The sequence below is a fragment of the Odocoileus virginianus genome, chromosome 2 (assembly GCF_023699985.2).
Source record: "Odocoileus virginianus isolate 20LAN1187 ecotype Illinois chromosome 2, Ovbor_1.2, whole genome shotgun sequence".
Classification (NCBI taxonomy): domain Eukaryota; kingdom Metazoa; phylum Chordata; class Mammalia; order Artiodactyla; family Cervidae; genus Odocoileus; species Odocoileus virginianus.
In genome coordinates, this window is record NC_069675.1 from 99,906,028 (window position 1) to 99,920,760 (window position 14,733).

General features: G+C 56.4%; 1 protein-coding gene across 3 annotated transcripts in view; it reads right to left on the minus strand.

The window, feature by feature from the left end:
• BRD3 (bromodomain containing 3) overlaps positions 1–1,030 on the minus strand; it is a 35,801-nt gene extending 34,771 nt beyond the window's left edge. For all 3 annotated transcript variants that reach the window (XM_070455925.1, XM_070455927.1, XM_070455917.1), the window contains exon 1: positions 894–1,030. The gene's annotated coding sequence lies outside the window, so the exon portion shown is untranslated. The remainder of the gene's footprint in view (positions 1–893) is intronic.
• Positions 1,031–14,733: the final 13,703 nt, after the last annotated feature.

The window sequence follows — 14,733 nt, forward strand, 5'->3', positions numbered from 1 at the left end:
AAAGGAGGCGACCCAAGGCCTCCACCCCCGGCCCTGACCCCGACGGGCAAGAGGCGGAGAGGACTCCCCCGAGCCCCACGTTTATTCCTGGGGAGCCCACGAGGGCCGGGGGAGCCGTGTGAGGCCTGGGGTGAGCACTCCTCCCCGACGGGCTTGTGCCGCGCTGTCAGGCCAGGGCCCAGCCCAGCTCCTCCCGCTCCAACTCGATCTCGCCCGTTGTAAGCGCTTTTCACGCTGTTTTCAAAACGGGAACTCCTCCGGGCTGCAACGACCCAGCAACTCCAAAGGGCTCAAAGTCAGCTCGGGCCCCTAACTCTGTAGCGAGCGGCCTCCACGCCGCGCCGCCAGCCTCGCCCCCCGCCCAAGCCGCGGCGACAGCCCCCGCGCGAGCCCCGCGGCCAGGGACCGGGGCGGGCCGGGCGCGCGCGGGCAAAGTGGCGCCGAAGCGCTACCTTCCCCTCCGCGTCCTCCCCGATCCCCCCTTCAAAAGATGGCGGGCGGAGAAAAGGGGGGGAAAAAATCCTTTCCGTGAGGGAGGGAGCGCGGGAGGTCGCTGGCGCAGGGCGCGCGGACCGTGCCAACTCCAGGCTGCGAGCCCCGGCCGCGGCGACGCCCCCGAGCCCGGGACGCGGGCGGCCGGGAGGGCGCGGGCGGAGGGCCGAGGGGAGGGGTCCGCGCCGCCGCCGCGACCCCGGGCCGCCGCCGCGCTTTGTTGCATCGAGGCCGCGCACAAAGGCGGCGGCGGCGGAGACGGCCGCCCGGGTGCCAGGCTCCCCGGACGCGCCGGCGGCCTGCGCGGGGCGCACGGGGCCGCGCTCCCCTGCCCGCCCGGCCCGCCTCCGCCCGCGCCGCCCGCCGCCCCGCGCGCGCAAGGAAGCAAAAGAAAGGCGTACTTGGCCTCGGCGGCTCCGGCGGCCGTCCCCTCCCGGCCCGCGCGGCCGGCTCCTCTTTGGCTCGCCGGCCCCGGCAGCATAATAGACGCGCCGGAGCCGAGCAGGGCTCATGCGCTGCGCCGCGGCGCCTGGCGGGAGTCGTAGTCCGCGGCCGGGCCCGCGCCGGGGCCGCCCAGGGGAGGCCGTGGCGCGCGGACTACATGTCCCGGCCCCGCCGGCGCCCCGCCCCGCCCCGCGCGCCCCCGCCCGCCGCCCGCCCCGCCGACCCGGCCGCGAGCGGGCCCGGCCAGGGGGGCGCGCGGGGGCGGGGCGCGGCGCCGGTGGCGACTCGGAGACCCTGCGCGGCGCCCCCGCGCCCACTCCGGCGCAGGGGACACACGCCTCTGGGCGCATTTCCTGGTGCCCAAAGAGGCGCACAAGAGGCGGGAGGACGCCAGCGCCCGCCTGCCTCTCCCACCCTCGCCCGAGGACCCCCGAGTTGGTGGGGCCGCCCTGGAACCCCGGGCGCGCACGGTCCGGGCGGCGCGCACCTGCCGGGCGCCCATGTTTGTAAACAAACCGCGCGCCTAATTAGCCTGGCGGGGGCGCGCGCAGGAGGGCGGGGGCGGGGCGTTGGCGCGCGCGCAGGGGCGGCCCCGCCCAGGGAGGAGCCGCGCTCGGCCGCGCCCCCATCTACCCCACTCCCGCCATCCCGCCCACCTCCGGTCACCGTATCAGGCTACGGCCTGGTCGCTCGAGTTCTTGGCCGTGGGAGAGGGCGCCAAGTGCCCCGTGCTGGCGAGAAGCAGGGGATGTTCCCGGCTCTGCCCGGAGACCTGCCCCCCGCCCCCACCCCCGCCAGCCTCTTTCCCATCTTCCCCTGTGAGAGGCAGGAATGAGATCAAAGGTCCCTAGGCTGGGATTCCAGCAGTGGGCCCCGAAGGTAAAACCTGTGGGCCCTTGCCCTTTTCTGTATTTTGAAAGATTCAGCTCCTGGACACGTTTGATATCTTTTTTTGGGGGGTGGCAGTTCCTCCTTAAGTCGATTTTTATCTAGCTATAACCTAAAGCAGGCTTCCCTGTTGTCTCGGAAGGTAAAGCGTCTGTCTGCAATGCAGGACACCCAGGTTCGATCTCTCAGTTGGGAAGATGCCCTGGAGAAGGAAATGGCAGCCCACTCCAGTATTCTTGCCCAGAAAATCCCATGGACGGAGGAGCCTGGTAGGCTACAGTCCATGGGGTTGCAAAGAGTCAGACACAACTGAGCCACTTCACTTTCACTTTCATAACCTAAAGTGGATACACTTTGCCTATACTAGTGAAAGTGAAAGTCGCAGTCCTGTCGGATTCTTTAGTCCAATGGGATTCTCCAGGCCAGAATACTGGAGTGGGTAGCCGTTCCCTTCTCCAGGGGATCTTCCCAACCCAGGGATTGAACCCAGGTTTCCTGCATTGCAGGCGGACTCTTTACTAGCTGAACCACAAGGGAAGCCCTTTCATATGTTAAACCCCCGTGGAAAGTCAAAAGCAGAACGAATTTTCCTTAGTACCCGCTGATCCTGCCAGCCACAAGGTGGAGTTTCCTTGTGTGGGCTGGATCCTTCCCAGGCCCCTGAGGTCACTGGGTTTGATACAGTTTGAGCAGGAGCGCTGCTTCCGCAGATGCGGGCGTCTTTATAAAATCAACATTAAAGAGGACGCCGGCTCACCTGAGCGGGTGCGTCCCCACACCCACCCAGCGCAGGCCTTCTGCGCCCGGCTTACAGGTGAGGAAACGCTGGGCACTGAAATGGCCGTGGGGCACAGAGAGCTGAGACACCAACGCCTGGCCTCCGGGGAAATGCAGCTTGTAGAGGAGGCCAAACCCTTCCCCCACCCTCCCAACTGTCCGCTTCCTGGAACTCGGGACTTCTTACACCCCGCGGGGACAAGGCTCTGGCTGGGGAAGACCTTAGCCTCTTTAGTTTACAAACCTGAGGAGGTTGGAGAAGGGAGGTGAGGACCTGCCGATGAACTCCTTTGGAACTACCATACTGGTCGCAGCTTTTCTGCAGCCCCACCTTGGCACCCCAGTTTACCCACTTCTGTTTTGGTCATCGCCTTCCTGCCGCCTGGTTCTCATCCTCGTGGATATTCTGGGCTCTCTGGCCATCAGCATGGTCCACCTTTCTGCTGCAGAAGATCCAACCCCACTCCTCCTGAGGCCAAACAAAGAGCCTCTCCACGTGGTCCAGACCTTGCTGGACTTGGGTGTAACGCACACAGAAGCCATCCATGACCAACCAGGCTGGCAAGTCTGCAGACAGAGTGCCCAGGATCCTGGTCATCCTCCTCTGGCCTCCCATTGACTGGAGGAGTCCCTCCCAGGAGTCTAGCAGGAGCCTGGGCTGGCCCTGAGAACCTGGGTCTGATGCACAGACCTAGGTCCTTGCCTCTTGCCTTCCCCCTGTCCACTGGTCCTCTTTGCTCACTCACCCACAGCCAAGAGAGCTCAGCCAAGTGACCCTCCCTGAGGCTGGAGAAGTCTCTGGGAAGCAGAATCAGTAAGAGAAACGTGAGCGATGCTCACATTTGAGAACTCGGCCCCTGGGCTAACAACCCCTCAGGCCCAGTGAAGAGTCCCCTCCCCGGGGCTTCTTGGGGGGGCTGGCCGTGAGCTCCCCACCTCCTCTGGCTCCATCCTCTCCCTCCCAAGGCTCTCATAGCTTCGACATGAGCGACTGGGCCTCTGTGTGCCTGGGACACAGTCACTTAATCGCCCCAACTGGGGTTTCCTCGTCTGTCAAAGGAGGATAAAAATAGGGCCTGACCCTGCAGCTGCGGAAGGAGAAAGGCACGTGGGGGGCGAGCGGGCCCCCGGTCTGCCTCGGTCGTGGCTCCCGTCTCTGGCCTGGTCTCTCACTTAGTTAGGCTGCGTATGGGCCGTCTGCACCCTCAGGGAGTGTGACAATTCCCTGAGAGCAGGGCTCCAGGCTCCTCACACCCTACCAGAGATCCAGCGCATCGTGGCCGTGTGAACAACCTTTCCTCCACCTCTGCCCCCTCTCCAGGCTCCATCTGCGAAACTCAGGGCAGCCAGACCCCCAGCAGGTATGGCAGCTGCCCCATCAGCCCAACAGGAGCCCTGCAGACCTAAAGCCATTTCCTTAAAGCTTGCACTTGGCCTTGATTAAGCGCTTGCTCAGGCCAGCCCAGGACTCAGGGCCTCAGTGGCTCCCTGCCGCAGTCTTCCCCGACCACACCCCTGGAGACCCCAGTCAGCGATGCTGTTGGTTTATAGTTGAGTCAATACACAAGTCTCTTAAAAGTTTTGTTATCGTGCGGCCTTCCCCCAGAGACTGTGGAGGACTCAGAACAACTAAGGAAAGGGAACCTCTGTCCCCCCTCCAGCGCCGGCTGAGCCGTGGCGGATGGGGGCAAGGCCGTCTACTCATGCAGTCCCGTGATGGCCATTTAGGGTGAGCCAGCTGCTGCGGCTAGAGCTTTGCATACATCATTTCACTGACTCGCCAGTTTTAAGAGGTAGGGACAGTTATGCAGATCTTCTTGACAAGGGATCAAACCCAGGTCTGCGGCCCTGCAGACAGATTCTTTACCATCTGAGCCACGTAGGGAAGCCCTCAAAATGGAGGCACCGTGAGGTTAAATTTCTAGCTTGAGCACAGTTTGAACTCAGGAGGAGTGGGGTGGGGGTTCACTCTTCACCTCCAAAATACGTTCCAGGAGCCTGCATCGTGGTAGGGGGATGAGGTGTGGGGGGCAGGCATCAAGCACCCCAAGTCCATTGGCTAGTTCTCTCAGAGGAGCCCCCGGGATGGGATGACAACTGGAGTGAGCCTTCTCACTTCTCACCTCCAGAGTGGGAGGTCATCGGCCACATGAAGGTGGCGGCAGAAAGTCGTCCAGGGCGAGGAGCCTCAGTCTGCCCGGCTGTGAAATGGGTCAGCAAATACCTGCCTGTAGGATTGTCGTGACGGGAAACGCAGTAGGTGTCTTCATTCACGAGATGTCACTGCATGTGCATTTGCTCATTCACCACCCTCCACCCCCACCCCGAGGTGCTGGTGAGGGAACCATGCCCCACCCTCCGATTCCTGGCTCCGCCCATACGGGGGGGACAAGACAGAGCACCGATTGTCTCAGGGCTGACATGCTCCCAGGGATGCACAGAGTGTCATAAATAAGATATGCAGAGTGCCTGATGGTGCTTGATGCCACGGAGGAAAATCAGTCCAGCAAGGGAGCCAGGGAGCTGGGCTAGTGGGTTCATGGCAGCTAAACATGAGAACTAGAATTGTGGGTTATTTTATTTTTCTTCTTAACTGGTATTCCCTGTGGCAAACAGTCACTGCTAGGGCTTCCCAGGTGGCGCTAGTGGTAAAGAACCTTCCTGCCAATGCGGCAGATGGAAGAAAGAGACGTGGGTTCAATCCCTGGGTCAGGAAGATCCCTGGAGGAGGAAATGGCAGCCCACCCCAGTATTCTTGCCTGGAGAATCCCATGGACAGAGGAGCCTGGGCTAGGGTCCATAGGGTCACAAAGAGTTGGACACGACTGAAGCAGCTTAGCAGGCACACCATGAAAATTGTTTTGTTTGAAGAAGCGATCATGTGGTACAATGGAGAGAGGCTGGGCCTGTCCAGTGCTGCAGTCCCTGGAGCTCTGGAATCCTCGCTGAGAGTTTAGGTGCTCAGGCATCCCTGGGGCTCTGACGGCTTACAGGACGATGCAGCCAGCCCTCCAGGCTTTATTTATGCCCAAAGGAAAGCTTTCTGCTTTGATGTCTTGAGACTCCATGGCCCTGTCTGTGTCCTCTCTCTATTTCCTCTGCTTCTGAGAAGGAATCTCAAGGCTACAAAATAAGTGTGTCTGAAGTGATTCAAGACGTAAAATAATTTTTAAAAGACTAACAAAAAAAATCTGGAAGTTTGGGGGAAAAAAATCCAAGAACTGATAGAAATTTTTTTTTTAATGTAGGCTACATGGACATTTAAAACTCAGAGGAAGGGACAAATAACAGCTTAGAGAAAGCTGAAGAGAGAATTAGTTCCGCCAAAGGTAGGTCTGAGGAAACCAACCATAATGAAGCTTATGGAAGCAAAAAAACATATTGTAGAAACTGGAAAACTCAGTTAAGAAAGAGGGAAGAGGCACTAGGTCATCCATCCAATAGGAACTTCAGACAAAGAGAATTAAGAAAGGGGGTGAAGGGATATTTGAACGTGTAACAGGTGAAACTTGGGGACTTCCCGGGCAGTCCAGCGGTTAAGACTTCCCCTCCCAACACAGGCGGCGCAGGTTTGTCCCCCAGTCAGGCAGTGAGGCTCCCACAGTGCCGTGTGGCCACAGGACCAGAACATAAAACAGAAGCAATATTGTACCAACATCAATAAAGACTTAAAAAAAGAGGTGAGACTTCAACAAAATAGATGGGAGAAATGAATCCCGGGATTCAGGAAGCCCAAGTCACAAATAGGATGAACACGCGTGAATCCACACCCAACGGTGTCATTGAGAAACTGAAAAAGCATCAGAGAAAGCTGCAAAGCAACAGGCTGCGGTGAAGTCAGCAGAAGAGGCAGATGAGAGGGCCCCAGGGGCCCCAGACTCCGCAGACACTGGCAAAACCCGTCGGAGCTCACGTCATCTGGACTCCGGAAACCAAGCGGGGAAGCAGTCCAGAACACGGGGGCCTCGTCTCAGCGGCGGAGGAAACCTGTGTTGGCTCATGAGCTGACCGGCAAGCTAGTTGAGCATGCCCTGCAGTGGCCACACAGCAGAGAACCCTGGCTTTGCAACTTGAGTCCAGACAAGTCCCCGGACAAACAGCAGCAACCTTGCACAGGTGTAGCATCAGCAAACCGCTGGACCAGGGAGAGTCTGGTTCCCAGAGTTCCACATTATAACATTCAAGAGGTCCAGTTGTCAACGAGCATTATGAGGCCCAGAGAGTGACAAGGAAGTATGGCCTACAGACAGGAAGAGCAAGCGAATAGGGCCAAGTGTGCTTCAGTGAGGAAGAAGGAGGGCTTCCCCAGCGGTCTAGTGGTTAGAGGCCCCAATGCAGGGGACACAGGTTCCATCCCCGCTCCGGGAAGACCCTGCCTGCCCGGGGCAGCTAAGCCTGCGCACCGCAGCTCCTGAACCCGAGCTCTGGAGCCCACACTCGGCCCGAGCACTGCAACCAGGAGGTGCCCCTGCTCCCCGCGGCCAGAGGAAGCCCCCGAGAGCGGCGATGAGGACTCAGCACAGCCAAAAATAACAAAAATAAATTTTAAAAAGTGAGGGGGGAAGGAAGAAAGAAAGGGACTTCCCTAGTGGCTCAGCACTTACGACTTTGCTCCCATTGCAGGGGGCATGGCTTTGATCCCTGGTCAGGGAACTAGGTCCCACATGCTGCAACGAAAGATCACGCACGGGCAGTGGAGATGGAGACGCCCACCTGCTGCAACTAAGACCCATTGCAGCCAAAGTAATTAATTTAAAAAATAAAGTGTCACTGTTTAAAAAAATTGTGCACTATGTAGGTGCTATTCATAATGGCCTCAAAGTGGAAACAACCCAAGTGTCCATCAGGCAGTGAATGATAAGTGAAATATGGTATGTCCACACAACGGAGTATTATTGAGCCCTGAAAACGAATCAAGTGCCGACACATGCTATGGCAAAGATAAACTCCGAAGCTGTTGTACTAAGTGAAGGAGGCCAGAAATGAAAGATCACTTATTGTAGGATTTAATTGATACGAAACATCCATAGTAGGTGAATCCATAGAGACAGAAAGTAGGTTAGGGGTTGCCATGGGCTGGTGGGAATGGGGAGGGGAGTGACTGCTTACTGGGTGGGGGGTTCTTTGGGGTAATGAACATGCACCTGGATTAGGTAGAGGTCATTCACTTTATGGCATCCCCTGCGGCTCAGAGGTAAAGAAACACCCTGCAATGCAGGAGTTCCAGGAGACCCAGGTTCAATCCCTGGGTGGGGATGATCCTCTGGAAGAAGGCATGGCGACCCACCCTAGTATCTTTGCCTAGAGAGTCCCGGGGACAGAGGAGGCTGCTGGGCTGCAATCCATAGGATCGCAAAGAGTTGGATACAACTGAAGCGACTTAGCACACTCCCACGCACGCATTTACTTTAAGATGGTAAATTTTACCTCAACAGTAAGAATGTTGCAAAGCTACTGGGACCCTTGTTTGGATGGCTGGTTGACAGGGAGGATGCAGAAAGGGACCGGGGTGTCTCCACCCACGGAAGATGCCTCTGGTCTGGAGCCTGGCTCTTCAGAAGCCAGGGGGCCCTGGAGAGACTGGCTTTGGTGAGGAGGAGGAGGAGGGCAGGGTGCAGGGAGCAGTCAGATAAAAGAGACAACAGCCGGTGGGAAGGAAGGCTCACCTACAGAGGAGCAGGGCAGGGCTCCAGGGGGTCGTGATGGAGACACTGGAGAGCCGCCTACAGAGGGCACAGCGGTCAACCTCTTGCCGCTCACGGGGCAGAGGCTTGTGCAGACTGATGCAAGAGCCCTCAGCACGACGGGCCTCGCTCAGACCACGCGGGTACACTCCAGTGAGAGGACGCTGAGCCCAGAGGGCCGGGGGCCACTGCGAGCGGTGGTGAGCCAGGGAGTTGATAACGTGTGGGTGAGCGTTGCTGAGCGTGGACTGCAGGGTGGACGGCGGGTTGCTGTCAAATGCCCGTGCTCCCCCTGCGCGGGGGCACACGGTACCCTCATCCTGCCGTCTGCAGGAGCGCCCCCATCCACCCAGCCCTGACCACTTTCCCCAGACTGTTTCCACAGCAGAGAAGGAGAGCCCAGTTTTGTCTAACGTGTGGTGTTTGGGCTTCTCTCCCTGGAAGCTGATGTGAACCCAAGTCATCTAAGAAGAGGGGCTTGGGGGCGGCGGGGGGTGAGACCAGAGCGTTCTGAGTTCTCTCCACATTCGGGAGGATGGAGGAGAGCCACCTTCACCTTCAAGAAGGTCGGTCTTCAAAATGCCAGGGTAACTGCCAAAGTAACAGCCACAAGGTGGGAAGCCCGCAGACCATCACCTTACACAAGAAGAGAAGTGATTCTCCATTGCATGCGTGCACACCCCACATGCTGCTTGGGCAGGAGGGTGGGGCCGGGGAGGGGGTTCGGAGCGGTGTTCCTGGACATGGGCTGTCAATCATTGTGTTACAATTTATACCAGTCCATCCTAAAGGAGATCAGTCCTGGGTGTTCATTGGAAGGACTGATGTTGAAGCTGAAACTCCAATACATTCGCCACTTGATGCAAAGAGCTGACTCATTTGAAAAGACCCTGATGCTGGGCAAGATTGAGGGCGGGAGGAGAAGGGGACGACAGAGGATGAGCTGGTTAGATGGCATCACCGACTCAATGGACATGGGTTTGAGTAAGCTCCGGGAGTTGGTGATGGACAGGGAGGCCTGGAGTGCTGCGGTCCATGGGGTTGCAAAGAGGTGGACATGACTGAGAGACTGAACTGAACTGAACAATTTACAACAAACTGATTCAGCTGTGTGTGTGTATATACATGTACATTTTTTTCACACTCTTTCCACTGTGGTTTAGCACAGGATATTGAGCGCAATGCCCTGTACTATGCAGTAGGACCTTGGGCTTATCCTCTCTATAAGGAATGGTTGGCGCCTGCTAACCCCGGACTCCCAACCCATCCCTCTCCCACTTCCCTCCCTTGGCAACCACCGGTCTGTTCTCTGTGTCTGTGAGTCTATTTCTGTTTCATAGATTAAGTTCATTTGTGTCATATTTTAGATTTCACATATAAGTGATGTCATATTAAAATATTTGTCTTTGACTTACTTCACTTAGGCTGATGATCTCTGGGTCCATCCATGTCGCTGCAAATAGCATTATTTTACTCTTTTCTATGGCTGAATAGTAGTCCATCATATATACGTACCACATCTCTTTTTTTCCGCTCTGCCGTGTGGCTTGTGGGATCTCAGGCCGCCCACCAGGGACTGAACCCGGGCCACGGCCGTGAAAGCCTGGAACCAAACGCTGGGCCGCCGGGGACTCCTTGCCGCGTCTTCATCCGTCCTCTGTGGGTGAATGTCTAGTCTGCTCCGTGTCTTGCCTGCTGCTCACGCTGCAGCAGTGAACACGGGGTGCAGCATCTTTTTGAACGACGACGCTTGCTCCTGCTTTTTCTTAAGCAGCAAGATGAATGGCTGTTGGTCTCTCTACACTCTCTCCCCTCCCGCTCCACGCGTCTCTGCGTCTGCGGGGCATGGGCAGTACTGCCTGGCGGAACCTTCTCTGAAACAGTGGGAGGGGTGGCGTCATCTTCCTAAAAGCTTCGGGACAGAGTGGGAAGGAAGTGTGGGGGGCAGAAGGTGAAGGGGGTCCCGCCCCTGCCTCTCCTTCCGGGAGCCGGGGTGCTCCCCGTGACCGGCACTCCACGCGGGGCCAGACCGCCCGGTCGCAGCGGCACCTCCCGGCTCCAGCCCCAGAACCTGCGTGGCCACCCGGCTCGGGGCCGCTGCTGACCCGCCGCACAGCTGAGCCACCGAGGCTAGTGCTGCGTGTGCATCGGTAGGTGTCAGAGCCGGGCTAGCTGCCCTGCCCACGGTCCGCACACAACACCAGGCATCCGCAGGGGCTGCAGGGGTGTGGGGACCCCAGGCCAATAAGCAGGACAGAGAGCGGGGCAGGGAGTGTGGGCGGTGGACAGCCACTGTGACCCCAGAGCCTGGCAGAAGGAGCCCCAGCCCCGCCCGGCTCCCCAGCACCCACGGGCGGGCGGGGCGGCAATGCCGCCCGGGCACAGACGGAGCGCCGGAGCAGGGCGGCAGCCTGCCTCTGGTGCCCCGCGCCCCCGCTCCGCAGTGATCCTGCTGGCCAAACAGGGGTCACACTCCCATTCTCTTTAAAAATAAGCTTACGTTTCGGGATGGTGTCAGATTTACAGAGACGTTCCGATGGCGCAGAGAGTGTAGACCGTTCTCCTAGTTACCCCTCCCTCCTGCCTTACACAGCTCGAAGCAACCCCCCCCCCCCCACAAAGCCACGGGGACACCCTTGGCACAGGCTGGCCTCGTCCTTGTTCAGAATTCCTGGAAGCCCCCTGGACTCCAGCATCAGCCTCCTCCCCCCTGAGACGGGTGGGAGGTGGTTTCCAGCCTCCTCCTGTTTCTTGTGACCAGTTGGAGAAGCTCCGGCTGGCGAGGTGTTTTGCAGACAGTCTGGGATGGTCTGCTGTTTTCGTGGTGAGTCTGGGGTTATGGGTTTTGAAAAGAGCCTGCAGGGTGGACAGGCATCTCATCCCATCCGTCCTGCTCCACGCTGTCTGTCGTGGCCTGAGGCCGTGTCTTTCCAAGTACATCACAAAGCACCTTCCACCCTGAGGGGGCAGAGGGCTAAACGTCCCCTGCTGGAGGGGGTGGTAACTGCACAGACGATCTGGGCTGCTGTCTCCCCTCTCCCGTTCATCCGGTCAGTTCTTTCTATCCGTATGGACTCACGCACGTCTATTTTATATTCTGCGTCATAATCCGATGCTATATCCCTTGTTTGTCGATTTGCTCAAGTTGCTCCAGCTCTGGACGGTAGCCCGCCAGGCCCTTCTGTCCATGGGATTCTCCGGGCAGGAATACTGAAGTGGGTTGCCATTTCCTTCTTCAGAGAATCTCACTGACCCAGGGACCAAACCCGTGTCTCCTGCTTTGGCAGGAAGATTCTTCACCATTGAGCCACCAGGGAAGGCCTTGTAGATGTTATAATCCTTCCAAAATTGTCACCAGGTCTTTCCTGATTTATCACTTGCTTTTACTGCCTGACAAAAAGTGTGATGTAAATAACTAGGATGTCGCTGTAGCTCCCTGGTTGATTATTTGGATGAGCGACACAGTCTTCAGTGGCAGATGGCACTACTTTGAGGGTGAGATAAAAGACGTGCATGAGTGGGATGTGGCCTGGAGCATTGTCAAGCAGCACATGAATGTTGAAAGGGACGTCCTTCTCCAAACAATATTTCTCTAAGTGGTGGAAAAATCAGCCCTGGAAAATGGCCTGTGTAACTCGGACTTTGGGGTTACTCGTCTACACAGCAGGAAGGGAGCCCGTGGCTGTGTTTCTTTCTAAGGGCTCTTGGGTTCTCTGAATGATAAACTGAGAGAGGCTTCAGGTTCGTATCACTGGAAGCATTGCCACCAAACAACAGAGTGAGTCTACCCTTTCCTCCCTTAGAGGCTGGCATCAGTGTTTCCTCCTTACTGATGGACCTTTGGTCTGGCGTTGTCTTCCAGTACAGTCCTGGCTCATCCACAGTGAAAAGCCTGCTCCAGTCCATATGCGCTTTCTCAACAATTTCTCAAAGCATTTCAGGAGATTCCCAGGCAGTGGCTGCAAATGCATTCACTTACTTTTACATCATGAAGGTTGACTCTAGCCTTGAACTGATGACAGCAGCCATGGCTGGCCTTAAAAGATTCATTCCCTCATTCTTCACTGTGTTTCTTCTTCAAGTCTTTGTGAAGGCTTTTCGCTTTCTCTTGAATCAGCATTAAGCTGAGCAGGACTGGAAGCTGATGCTATGGCCTCCACCCACTGAGAAGTTTCTCCATCTCCTCCATCACTCTTCCACGCTTCTTCAGTATTGCTGTCGACATCGTTAGCACAGCAGAGTTCGCCTGTTCCACGATCTGGCCCTTGTTCTTTAGAATCATGCCAGTGGTTGAATGATCTGTGTTCTAAGAATGAGCGACGTCTCTCCTCTTTTTGCCTCAATCCACTCTCTCAATTATTTTCACTTCTGTTTCCACTGGTATCTCTCGGCCCGTCTCAGCAGTACCAGCATCGCCACCGCTGCTTGTACGCTTGCCTGTAGACATCCGGGGCCTGACACAAAGAGTGCTGCTCAGTAACGCGCTCAGAGCCGGCCGCCTAAGAGAAGGGGGTGGGTGGCAGTGTGTGATGGCACCGAGTGAGCTAACTTCCACCAGACCTGAGAGCAGAAGTTCACGCCTGTTGGAGTTCTCAGCTTGAACGTTCGCTTGGCTCCCCTGGTGGCTCAGACGGTAAAGAATCTGCCTGCAATGAGGGAGACCTGGGTTCCATCCTCTGGGTGGGGAAGATCCCCTGGAGAAGGGGACGGTTACCCACTCCAGTATTCTGGCCTGGAGAAGTCCATGGACAGAGGAGCCCAACGGGCTGCAGTCCAAAGGGTCACAGAGAGTCGGACAGGACTGAGTGACTTTTCACTTTGACTCACTGTATTCTGTTCATCCATCCTTTCATCCATCCATCCAACATTGACTGACTACAACAGGCAGGCACGGGGACATTGGTCGGGCCTAAGCCCATCTCTGCATTTCTCTTTCTAGAGCAGACTCGGGATGTACTGTTTCCTAGTTCAGGATGAGCAAGCCACACTCTGAGAGGCCTGCTTGTTGGTTCTCACCAAATCTAAATGGCTTCTGCTTCTAGGAAGATGGAACGCCACGGTGGTGAGCTCCCCGGGGTTCCCTTTTCCCTCTTACAGCTGAGAAGCCAGCCTGGAGAGAAACAGGGGTACCAGACACAAAGTCCAACAAAAACCTGCTCTATTGAGTGGCAGCCTGGCAAGACAGAAAACTTTTAGACAGTAACAACTCTTCTGTAGCCCAACACCCCAGAAGGCGCTGTGGTTCCACCCCACTCAGGCCAGCAAAAGCTGGGTGGGAGGATGACTTCCCCCCTCCCCGGGCTGTGTGGAGCATCTAACCCTGTCCCCACAGCCCCCTACAATGCTGGTGTGGTGTCAGAGAAAGACAGTTAAGGAGCTGGGAGCTTCACCTCAGCTGGGTGGGAACATCCAGTGGCCACAGCGTCCCTGGAGGCCATGCTTAGGGCAGTGATGAGACATTCCTACCCTGTCCAGCTGGGGAGGCATCGGTCGAGGCCCACTAGGGGGCTGGAACCCCTGCCCTCCCCGGCGTTAACAAGGACCACTGCCTTCAGGTGAGGGCTGGACTTCTATCCCCTCTTGGCAGCCACAGGGAGGCAGGGCCCCTTACCTCATTTCCTCGCTGGACCAGTGTCAGAGGAAGCTACTGCAAACAGGCTCAAGAAACTTCATAGCATAATACAAAATGTCCTGCTTCAGTTAAAAAATCACTGGTCATATCTAGAGCCAGAGAGATCCCAAACTAAATGAAAAAAACACAATCAATAGATGCCAACATCGAAATGACAGAGATCTTAAAATTATTTGAAAAGTATTTTAAATCAGCTAACATGAAAAGGCTGTTTTGAATAATTGTGAACAGCCCTAAAACAAGGAAAGAAAAAGTCTCAGAAAAGAAAGAGAATACATAAAGAAGAACCAAGTGGGAATTTCAGGATTGAAAAACACAACAGCTGAAAATTAAAGCTCAGTGGATGGGCTCAACATCAGAGGAGATGGGCAAGGGGAGAAAAGAAAAAGAGAACAATAGGAATCATCCATGCTGAACAACAGAGAGAAAATCGGCTGGTTGGGGGGGGGGGGGGAGAGAGCCTCCATGAAACTCTAACAAACGATCTAACATTCGTGACACGGGAGGCTTGGGTTGGGGGTAAAGAGAGGGCAGAGGCAGAAAAGTGCTCAAAGAGAAAAAATGGCAGATAACCCCCAAATCCAGAAAAAGATCCAAGCCTACCTGGAGATTCAAGAAGCTGAGCGAACCAAAAACTAGAACAAGCCCCCACAAAGACATGTCATAGTCAAACTGCCAAATGTTGAAGACAAAGAAAGAAACTCTTTAGAGCAGTTGGATAGAGATAAAGCTTATCAAAAAGTATCGAAAAGAAACTGAATGACATCAGATTTCTCACTCAAAAGTATGGAGGCCGGAAGGAAGTGGGACAGCACT